This window comes from Ovis aries, chromosome 4, assembly GCF_016772045.2.
Source record: "Ovis aries strain OAR_USU_Benz2616 breed Rambouillet chromosome 4, ARS-UI_Ramb_v3.0, whole genome shotgun sequence".
Classification (NCBI taxonomy): Eukaryota; Metazoa; Chordata; class Mammalia; order Artiodactyla; family Bovidae; genus Ovis; species Ovis aries.
This window is the reverse complement of record NC_056057.1, coordinates 114,486,233-114,497,803: the sequence shown is the minus strand read 5'-3', so window position 1 is coordinate 114,497,803 and position 11,571 is coordinate 114,486,233. Positions and strand designations below refer to the sequence as shown.

Here is an 11,571-nt window from a genome sequence, read left to right as displayed (position 1 = left end):
GAATTTAAATGTGAGACACAAACCTCAAACTTCTCTATTTTGTTTTATCGCCTGCATGCCTATGGCAGAGGAAAGGACTGCCAGTGATCTCCTGTGGATCTGTCTAAGAAACCCTATGAGTATTAAGACCTGTTAGGAATGACTAGATTTCAAGTTACATCTCACAGTAGGGAAACATTTTATTAAATAAGACAACCATAATTCCACAGACTTAGAGAGATGAACAGTTATTTTCACTGGGCAGAACTACAGTTTTCAAGGACTGAATATCTCACAAACTCTTTTGTAGAAATAATACTTGTCGCTTTACCCTGCACCTGTAGGGGCAGGAAGGAGCAACTCCCTTCCTCCTTTATAGGTGATATTTCTTTCACCAGCAATTAGAAGCACCTGTGGTTTAAAGGGCTTCCCTGGTGGCGCAGTGGGTAAAGAATTGGCCTGCAGTGCAGGAGACCCAGATTCAATCCCTGGGTTGGGAAGATCCCCTGGAGAAGAGAATGGCAACCCACTCCAGTATTCTTGCCTAGAGAATTCCATGGACAGAGGAGTGTGGTGGGCTACAGTCCATGGGGTCACAAAGAGCTGGACATGACAACTGAACGACTAATGCATGGTTTGAAGAGCCGTCAGTAGGATTCCAAGTGCTAATGCAGAAGGAAAAAGAGGAGTCCCGAATATCCATAAAACTCTAAAGAAAGAAAAGAAAGGGGCAGAGAAGGAGTGTTAGTGGTTGTTATATAGCATAATCTTTTGCTTTCTTGAGTCATAAATAAAGGCTTTTCTTGAATCAATGAGAAAAACACATACAATTTAACAGCAAATAGCAGCTAAGCATATAAAGAGGCTGTCTAGAGGAAAAAAGCATACAACTGTCCCCAATGGAAGGCCATCCCATCTCACTCTTTGCTGTAGCTGAGAAGACGCCTGAAGAGAGAACCAAGATGATTTTTTTTCCAATGATTAATTTGCCTTTTCTCTAATGCACAGAAAGTAGCTGGTCAGGACCCGCAGTCTCTATGGTATGGGGGCACCAGTAGCCTAAGACAGGTGAAAAGACCGGGTTACCTTAACCATTAAAACTCACAAGGCAGATGTAGATTTGATTCCTTTGAGCAATGTCCCAAGTACTTGCAAAATGTTTCCTGAGATGACTGAACAAGTTGACTTCAGGCATAAAAATATTCATGATAAACCAGTTAAGAGTTAGATGTGTAGCAAAAGAATTTTGTTTTAGAAGAGTTGATCTTTAACCCTCTTCTCCTCATGCCACCCCTGCCCTGGGCAAAAATGAGATATCAGAGGCTTTTCTAGCTAGCAAAGAGAAAATAATGTCTTCTGTATGTTAAAAGCAAGTTTTCCTGTCCTCTACAGTAGGAGGGCATGTATCCAAAACATTCAGTGCAATAGTTAGTATTATTTGGAAAGTTAAAATTACAGTATTAATATGGATGAATAGTTTGTAAGTTAAGTGTGGCTTTCACTGTAAATGTGAAATGTGGGTGTTAATCTGCATTATGGCTGAGCAAATAAAGAATCCGCCTGCAATGCAGGAGACACAGGAGATGTAGGTTTGATCTCTGGGTCGGAAAGATCCCCTGGAGGAGGAAATGGCAACACACTCCAGTATTCCTGCTTGGAAAATTCCATGGCTGGAGGAGCCTGACTGGCTACAGCCCATGGAGTCACAAAGAGTGGGGCACGACTGAAATGACTTAGCACACTTCTCCAAACTAAGCAAAAGAACCAAGAGTTACCTGTATCTCTATGTCCCATTTAGCGTTGCTTTCCCAGAGTTAATCTGAACCCAAATGGGCTAGTAATGCCCCCTTCACCCTAAGAATGTCTCCAGAGAGGTGCTTCAGCCCTGGGGTCCCCAGCAGGGCCTTTGCCTGGAAGCAGAGGAAGTGGGAGGCTGCCAGAGATCCCCTTGAGTACTCGTCACTTTGCCTAAATCATACTGTGGGTGGGGACAGACGTGTCCCTGGCTTCCATGGAAAAGCAAGTCCACCCAAATGAAGAAATCTACCAAACTTTGTTTCCCCCTGAATCCTCCCGCCAATGCAGGAGCTTCAGGAGACATGGGTTCGATCTCAGATAGTTTTCATATGTGAGTGGTAAAAAAACCTACACAGAAGATGATCGACCTCCAACTTTCCTGGTAATTGGCATGAGCACATGCCTTGCTTTCCAGGTGGTGCTAGTGGGAAAGAGACTGCCTGACAATGCAGGAGATATAAGAGACATGGGTTCTATCCCTGGGTGGGGAAGATCCCCTGGAGGAGGGCATGGCAACCCAGTTCAGTAGTCTTGGCTGGAGAATCTCATGGACAGAGGAGCGTGGTGGGTACAGTCCATGGAATTGCAACGACTCGGATATGACTGAGACAACTGAGCAGCACGCAAGTCAAAACATGACTAGCCTGAGGGCAGGGCATTTGACGAGAAACAAGAGGACCAGATCCCCAGAGGATCGCAAGCAAGATGCCTGCTTGAGATCAGCCTTCGCTGCCGTCTGGAGTTACATATAAGAAGCTATCTGTGCAGAAGAGGTAAATGCTGGATGTGAGGAGATGGCTGGTGGTCCACTTTAGGCCAGTGAAAGGTGGCAAATGCTTGGTTTGGAGTGCAGCTATGCCCCAGATGTTCATTGGCTCCCCTGGGTCTCCAGACTAACTCACGTGGAGACCTTGTTCTGCACAAAAGCCTTATAGAGATGTGGTGGGGAGAAGGAAATGGCATGTTATTAAAAAGAAAACAAAACCAAAGCAAAAAACAAAAAACAACAACAACAACAAAAAAAAACCCTCTTCCTCTGGTGTCTCTGCCTTTGAGGTCATTTGAATCATTCTCCAAGGATGGCTGGGTGAGGAAACCCACACGTTGTTCTTTGCCTACCCTGGGGGACTGGTCTTTGTCTGTGGCAGATAGGATTGGTGGCCAGGATTTTTCATCGTCCACTGACCTTGTGTTTTTGTGATGAGACGAGAAGCCAAAGAAAGAGGCTGCCTGGAGAGGAAGGAAGACTACAGCAAGACTGTCTGAGAACTTGCAGAACTCTGCAGTATCTAGCAGGTAACAACAGGGTTTGTTCATCTGTCTCTCTCTCTTTCCCCCTCCCTCCCTCTCAACGTGGTTCTCCCAGTAACAGTCTGGGTCAGCCTGCACACTTGATCTTTCAAAGCCTCAGTTTCATTATTTCAAAATTATTAGTGTCAGGAATTACATAGCCTAAATCCCCAAATTTACTGCAAGAGAAAATATTACTGGTACTATACTTTTTAGAAATGACTGTATCAATCCATCGGACTAGTGTAATAGTGGCAAGAATGCTGGAGTGGGTTGCCATTTCCTTCTCTAGGGGATCTTCCCAACCCAGGGATCAAACTTGTGTCTCCTGTATTTCTTATGTTGCAGGCAGATTCTTTACCCACTGAGCCATAGGGAAGTCCATACTTTTCAGAACCTAAAATATAGAACATAATGAGCTCAGACAGTAGCCCTCTGGTGATACTAGCTTGCTTATGTATTGTGTTTGTGCAGAAGAATTTTCACATATGCACCTGGTGGCTGCTGCGTGCATGTCTGTGTTAGTTGCTCAGTCATGTCTGGCTTTTTGCGACCCCATGGACTGTAGCCCACCAGGCTCCTCTGTCCATGGGATTCTCCAGGCAAGGATACTGGAGTGGGTGGTGATTCCCTTCTCCAGGGGATCTTCCCCACCCAGGGAACCTGGTCTCCTGCACTGGAGTCAGACTCTTTACAGTCTGAGCCACCAGGACCTATAGAATTTTCTGCACATTGCTGACCTGCTCCCTCAAGTCATAGGATGTCCTTTGAAAAACGGGCTGAAAAATTGCCTTGCGATTTTAATCTAACTTGATGTCTGTTGCTTCTCTCTCTCTCTCTCTTTTTTTTTTTTGGATGTAAAATTTTTTTTATTAGAGTATAGTTGATTTACAATATTGTGTTAGTTTCTGCTGTACAGCAAAATGAATCAGCTATACATATATCCACTTTTTTAGATTCTTTTCCCATATAGTTCATTACAGAGTATTGAGTTGAGTTCCCTGTGCCATATACATTAGGTCCTCATTTGCTATATATACATATGTACATGTCAATCCAATCTCCCAATTTGTTCCTCCCCCCACACCACCATCCATCTCCAGAGTTTTCCCACTGGTAACCACATAAATTCAGATTTTTAAAGGTGAAATCCCTTATCTTTAAAATGTTGGTAGCTAACTTTTATTTATTTACTTTTTAACTTTCTTACTTTGTATTAGGGTATAGACAATTAACAAACAATGTTGTGACAGTTTCAGGTGAACAGTGTAGAGACCCAGTCATACAATCACATGTATCCATTCTCCCCCAAACTCCCCTCCCATCCAGGCCACCACACGACACTGAACCGAGTTCCATGGACTCTATTGTAGATCCTTGTCAGCTATCCATTTAAAACCTAACAGTGGGTACCTGTCCATCACAAACTCCCCAACTATATGTTGCTTGTTTCTGTTGCATGCACTGCTTAACTGGAAGGAAAATTTCTATTTTCAAGAGGGGAGGAATTTTTAGGGACAGGATTCAAGATGATCTGCTCAGGTAAAGCATGTGCTTTGTTTCTGAGAAAGAAATACAACTTGCTGTTTTAAAAATGATTTATCTCCTTCATTAACCAGAATGGGGTCATGAGGGTGTTATTCTGGAGGATTATCCTGCTTGGCTCCCTGTGACAGTAACAGTGTCTCACCATGCTACCTTCCTTGTCTGTGATTCCGAATCAGCGTGTCACCCTCTCCAACACTCTCTTATGGGGCCAGTAGGGGGAGATTCTGAATGCTTTTGACGAAGAGTAAGATAATCTGGCTTCTCTGGTGGCTCAGACGGTAAAGCGTCTGCCTGTAATGCGGGAGACCCAGGTTCGATCCCTGGGTCTGGAAGATCCCCTGGAGAAGGAAATGGCAACCCACTCCAGTATTATTGCCTGGAGAATTCCATGGATTGAGGAGCCTGGTAGGCTACAGTCCATGGCGTCGCAAAGTGTCGGACACGACTGAGCCACTTCACTTCAAGATAATCTGCCCAAGTTTTGGTCCATTTCAGGCCAGTTTCAGTATTTTCCTGAAACTGAATCAGTTTCACAATTTTTGCAAGGGTGCCTCTGTCTTTGCCATCCCCATGTGCTCCTTTCAGCTCTGCCCAGTGGAGATGTGGTGGCAAGTGGGGCTATCCAAGCATGGTAGAAGGAATCACCTTCTTTCCCAGTCTCAAGAAGGAGCTGTTCTTTAAACTGGCCCAGCTGTCTTCCAGGTGTAGGAAAAGAAGTGTTTCCTGCTGCTGCTAGGTCACTTCAATCGTGTCCGATTCTGTACGACCCCATAGACGGGCAGCCCACCAGGCTCCCCTGTCCCTGGGATTCTCCAGGCAAGAACACTGGAGTGGGTTGCCATTTCCTTCTCCAACGCGTGAAAGTGAAAGTGAAGTCGCTCAGTTGTGTAGCGCTTAAATGGATGAATGAAGGGATGATGGCTTTAAAATGAGGGCGCTGGGTTGTTGGCAGGAGGAAGCATGATGATAGTGATGTTGGGAGGGGACTGATGGGCACAGGGGTCTTCAGGGGACAGTGCAGGGGAGAGATGCAGCTGGGACGTGTTGGCAGCCTTCTCACCAGAGGTGTGGCCATTTGCACTAAACTAGAGAGAAGAAACAAATCTTCAAAAAGTAGTTGAGAAAGATGGTTCTTGAGAAGGCCCCCCTCCCCCCACTCTCCCCACCTTTTTTTTTTTTACTTCTCTTTCTGCTCAGGCTAGGCTCAAAGAGAGCAGCAATTTAAGCCTCTCATTCTTGGAAGAGATGGCTGGCTACCAGTTGCTTAGTCACATATATCATGTGAGTAGCTCTGCTTGACCTGTTCCCAAGGGACTTAGGGGCAGCCCGAGGGGACCAGTCTCTTCTAGCACATAGGGCAGGTGGCATTCTCTGGTCCTGACTGCATTCTAAATGGGCCAGGAGACACAATGAAGGAGTTGCCATCTCTCTCTGATATCCCTTCAACACCAGTCCTGGGTGAAGGCAGCTTCATGTCATTGCTGTATTATCTACCCCCTGAAGCCGCAGTTTCTTTATATTTAAAAGATGTGGACAGTGTCATTTGATTTCTCTATGAGTCCAGGTGTATCATCTCGAGCCTCCTCTCCTCCAGTTCCCCTTTCTGCAGCTCTTTCAGCATCACTTTCTCTGCCCCTCATCACTCTAGTCACTTACCTGGTACCTGTGTGGTACTCTCAGCTGCTTGGGAGCCCCTCCTCAGTGGTCCTCTCTGGAAATCACCATTCAAGATGACCTAAGGGCAATATGTGAGAAAATAGAGCATCTTGGTTTCAAGATCATCAGCACAGAAAACAAGCTGATACCAAAAAAAAAAAAAAAAAAAAAAAAAAAAACACCAAACCCAGATCTCCCATTTGTCACCCCTATGCAATATGCTTAAAAATCCTCCTTGAAAAGATCCAGCCAAAATGAGAATTATTTTCAGATTTCTTCCTTTTCCAAGTTTCAACAGAGAGAATTAGCTGAACTGATGTATCGGTTTTCTCTAGAAAAACAGAACCAATATGATATATGTATGAAGAAATTTATTTGAAGGAATTGGCTCACACAATTATGGGGGATGATAGGTCTGAAATTTGTGGGCAGACTGGCAGGCTGGAAACTCTGGCAGGAGGTGACAATGAAGTCTTGAGGCAGAATTGTCTTTTGGTTTGAAAAATACAATACCATTAGAATGAATTACAGAATGTTATCAGGAAACTGACAGAAGCTGAATGTTGACCTTCAAATGAAAATAATTTATTTATTAAATTATTTTTCTTTCAAAGGTAATCATTGCAGCCAATTTCACAGATGGTTAGATAATATTCTATATGGTCTGATCCCACGGATGGTGGAGGAAATTCACTTATTCCAAAACGTTATTATTATTGTTATTATTTTTTTTTGGTTCATCTGTCCTTGATGCTGAAATTCCACAATTAGAGATTCATTCTTTAGCATTAACTCCTTGAGCTTTAGAAAATACTCTTGCACACAGCAAGGTCCTGATGTAGTTTTGGAAAGGGTTGTGAAGAACTTTCCCAGTAATGAAGCTTGAGTAGTCATCCTTAGGTGGGGCCTCAATTGACCCCCTCGCTTGAGCACAAGAAGTAGGAGGTGGGAAAAAGGAGAAAGATCAAGAAAAAGGCATATGGGGGAAGGCGAAAGAAGGAGAGTGGGCAGGAGAGAGATGGCCCTGAGGTGGTTACTGGTCAGGACTGTTTGAGCTGAGAACATAGAAGCGTAGATCTTTGGTACTATAACAACTGGTCTGAACCTAACAAATCAGGTGTTCCCTCTGTTTACTGGATGTATGGTCCACCCTCCTGCCCACCTGGACTCATGAGCATCTCCTACTTCTGCCATGACCAACTCGTCCCAGTTTGCCTGGGACTCTCCCAGTTTCAACACTGACACTCCTTTGATCAGGGGATCCTCTCTGTCTAGGGCAAACTGGGATGATTGGTGACCCTCTACACCACCATCACCATGGAAGAACTTAGGCAAGAGCTTCTTTTGTGAATTTACCAAAGGGAGAAACTTTGCCAGGCAATCTTGAGTTTGGAACTCAGGACAGGACTGAGACCCTCAAGGCAGAGAGCCAGGATGCCAGGAAATGACCAGGATGCCAGGAAATGGTCTTCTGGGTGGACAGCACGTTTTTCAGTGCATCTTGTCAGTAACTAAATACCGGTGGTGGGAAACCACATGTCAGTGCCCTCGTGTTGGGACTGCCTATATACTCTTCACTAGGAGCCTCAGTCTAGTGCCAAGAGTGGCTGAGGGTCAGCAGACTTTGGTTTTAGTCTCGGCTCATCCGTTAGATTATGTTGACCTTCAGTAGTAGTTTTTTTCCCCCCTTCAGTCTCCTTGTCTATACAATGTGGTGTTCTGTGCTGGATGTCACATCCAACTTGTCTGAACAATCCTTGCCTGTTCTCTCCCTAGAACAAAATGGAAGGGCTTCGGCAGGGTGGAGGAGACAGCTGCACCACAGGTAAGGTCTGGAGGAGCCCTTCATGACACTGGGGGGCCATGAGCTCAGCACTGGGGCAAGCAACTTCCCACCTGGAGTGCAAGGTACAAGACTAAAGACACCTGAAGACAAAGAAAATGCATTTCCCCAGGAAACGGAACTTACTAGGCTATTTGCTGTCATACTCTCCTTAGTGAGTGTATGTTTTTTTCATAGAAAACCCAGCCATGTGATAAAACAGAGACCGGACAGGGATAGGAGGAGTTGAAAGTATGGGACAAATATTTAATTCAGTGGTTATAGGAAGCTCGGAGCATCAAAAAGACTTCTGGGTGGGAACTGAATAGGGAGAATGTTCTGGAGAGGTTGGAAAAGTCCAGCATCCTGGAAGGATCAATCCTAAAGACTTTGGCCATCCTGGGTGATTTATTCTACCAGCCCCGTATTAGCTCCCTTTTTCTCTATGTAAGAATATTTACTCTGAGCCCAGGCCCGAGGTGAGAACTGAGGGTGTGACAGACAAATTGATCCAGATGTGCTAGTCCTTTGAGATCTTTCCCTTTTTTTCTTTTGTTCTCTTCTTCCTCGAAAGGCATGTATTACTCTTTTTGTCAGTTAAAACTGCTGAAACAAATAGCAGAGACTGGGTGGTAATCAAGAAATATTTATTTCTGACTGTTCTGGAGCTTGGGAGGTCCAAGGTCAGGATGTAGGGGATTTGGTGTCTGGGGAGAAACCACTTCCTGGTTACTGTGTCCACATCTGATGGAGAGAGAGTAGTCTCTTTCTTTTCTTTGTTGTTGTTCAGTCGCTAAATGGTGTCCGACTCTCTGCGACCCCAAGGGCTGCAGCATGCCTGACCTGGATAGGGTTCCCTGTTCTTCACCATCTCCCAGAGTTTGCTCAAACTCACATCCATTGAGTCAGTGATGCCATTCAACCATCTCATCCTCTGTCGCCCCCTTCTCCTTCTGCCCTTAGTGTTTCCCAGCATCAGGGGCTTTTCCAATGAGTTGGGTCTTTTCCAAAGAGTTGACTCTTTGCATCAGGTGGCCAAAATATTGGAGCCTCAGTTTCAGCATCAGTCCTTCTAATGAATATAGTCCTTTCTTTCTTAGAAGGAAACTAATTCCATTATGGAGTTCCATCCTCATGCCCTCATATAGACCTCACCACCTCCCAAAGACCTGACCACCAGTGACCATCACGTTGAGGATCAGTGTTTCACATATGAATTTTTTTGGGGGGGAACACATTCAGTCCATAGAGATTGCACATTAACTTTTCATGTGCTCTGAGAGGTGGAGGAGGAGAGAGCTTAAATCCAGGATCATCTACATTGAGGATCATCCTGGTAGTGAAAACAGGCAGTGGGAGAAGTGCCACTGGGAACAGCATCCTCTGCCAGCCCGTGTTTGAGTCCAAGCTGGGGGCCCAGTTAGTGAGCAGGAAGTGTCATAGGGCAACAGGCATGATGTGGAATGGGAGGACCATCCTGGTGGTGGACACGCCCCCCATCTTTGAGGCCGGGGCCCAGGATCAAGAGGTGTATGAGAATATAGGAGCCTGTTACCTGCTGTCGGTGCCAGGGCCCCACGTGCTGCTGCTGGTGACCCAGCTGGGGCGCTTCACCGAGCAGGATGTGATGGCCGTGACCAGGGTGAAGGAGGTCTTTGGGGTAGGAGCCGAGAGACACATGGTCATCTTGTTCACCCACAAGGAAGACTTAGAGGATGGATCCTTGGATGAGTATGTGGCAAACACAGACAACCTCAGGCTGAGGAGCCTGGTCCGGAAGTGCGGGTGGAGGTACTGCGCCTTCAACAACCGGGCCTCCAGAGACGAGCAGAGAGAGCAGCTGGCCGAGCTGATGACCGTGATCGAGGGGCTGGAGCGGGAGCACCAGGGTGCCTTCCTCACCAACGAGCTCTTCTTTGATGCATAGATGCTCTGGCAGATGGGGGGTGGCGCCCATGGAGAAGGTCAGAGGCGCTACCTGGATAAGGTACGGCTGCAGGTTGCAAAGCAAAAGCAAGGCTTGAAAAAGGCTGAGAGAAACTGGGCCTTCAAGACAGTCTTCTGACTCAGAGCCTGGATCGTTGTGAATTATGAGCTTTGTGTTTGTCTTGTTTGTTGCAGTTTACTTTTTCTTCTTATTCTACTGATCATCCTGTACCATCTTTAATTCTGTGTGCTATCTGTGTGGCAGAGCCATTTCTCAAATATCACCTCATGGATTCATTGTTTAACTCAGAAATAGAGTCTCCCGGTCTGCTGAGGACATGGTTTGTTGTCTCTGCAGCTCCCATGACCCTCTTTCCTTGTAGATTTCTGGCTTCGTTCATGCCTCCACTGCTTCCTTGGTGAAGTCATGTGCTTCAGAGCAAGACAACAACAGAGTTTCAGGGATGCCTGGCTGGTGTGTGCACCATCCCATTTCCTTTGCAGTGACCAGCTCAGTCATGGGCCTGAGACCAAAGTTGGGCCAATGGGAAGTGAGTAAAAGTCTGCAGAGGTGGGGCCAGGAGGCATCTCCTTGCCCAGGAGAGACCCCCATAGAAAGACAGTCTCTTCTTCCTCAGGACACTATGGCATCTGAGTGCAAGGCATGGAAAGACAGCAGCCATGTGAGGTTGAAGGCAAAATGTTAGGGTTCACAAGAGGCTCATAGCATATAGTTAAAATATGGCCCATTGTGGTGCCCTGACAAACAAGTGATGAAGTCATGTGGCCACATTGCCCGGGTGGGCATCCTGTTTTTCCTGAAGGCAGTAACCTGTTTCTCCCTGCTGGTGCCAGTTTCTCAAGACTATGTGACCCCCCAACTGTGAGACCCCTTCAACTGCATGACCACAAGACCCCAGCTGTGGAATAAAGATAAACTAAGGCCCCCTCCCTTCAGGGCACAATGACCCATCAATAAGGTATAAGAAAGGTTGGCTGTAAAGGGAGGGCACTGGTTTTTCTCTAAAGCCAGTTATTTGCTTTCTTTCTTCCTATAATGAATCTTTCTCTGCCTGAACGCCTGGCTTGCTCTTTTTCTTTGCATTTGCCTTGAATTTCTGGTGCTGAAACCCAGGAGGGAAGACCCACCGTGGCTAGGTGGACTCCTCTCCTGAGCCCAACTTTGGTGGTTCCCTCCCTCGGACCTCACCAAGAAACTGGGATGAGCCCCCGGGACAGGATCCTCCACTTGGCTTGCTGGACTGACATCCACACCCTGGTTCAAATTTCATTGGCTGCAGGGGTGGGTGAATTTGGCCCTCTCGGATCTTCTTTCTCTGGTCTGGTTTTTGAAGCCCTAGCACTAGGTGGAGGATCCCCATGGCCCTTGGGTTCTGGTTGCACTTTGAAATCAGTTCAGTTAGTTCACTTCAATCGCTCAGTCATGTCCAACTCTTTGCGACCCCATGAATCGCAGCACACAAGGCCTCCCTGTCCATCACCAACTCCCAGAGTTCACATTGAAATAAGGGACATCAATTTCAAGGTTGGCC

General features: G+C 46.2%; 1 pseudogene; it reads left to right on the top strand.

The window, feature by feature from the left end:
- The first annotated feature begins 2,844 nt into the window (after nucleotides 1–2,844).
- LOC114114574 (GTPase IMAP family member 5-like) lies at nucleotides 2,845–10,355 on the top strand (annotated as a pseudogene).
- The last annotated feature ends 1,216 nt before the right edge of the window (nucleotides 10,356–11,571 follow it).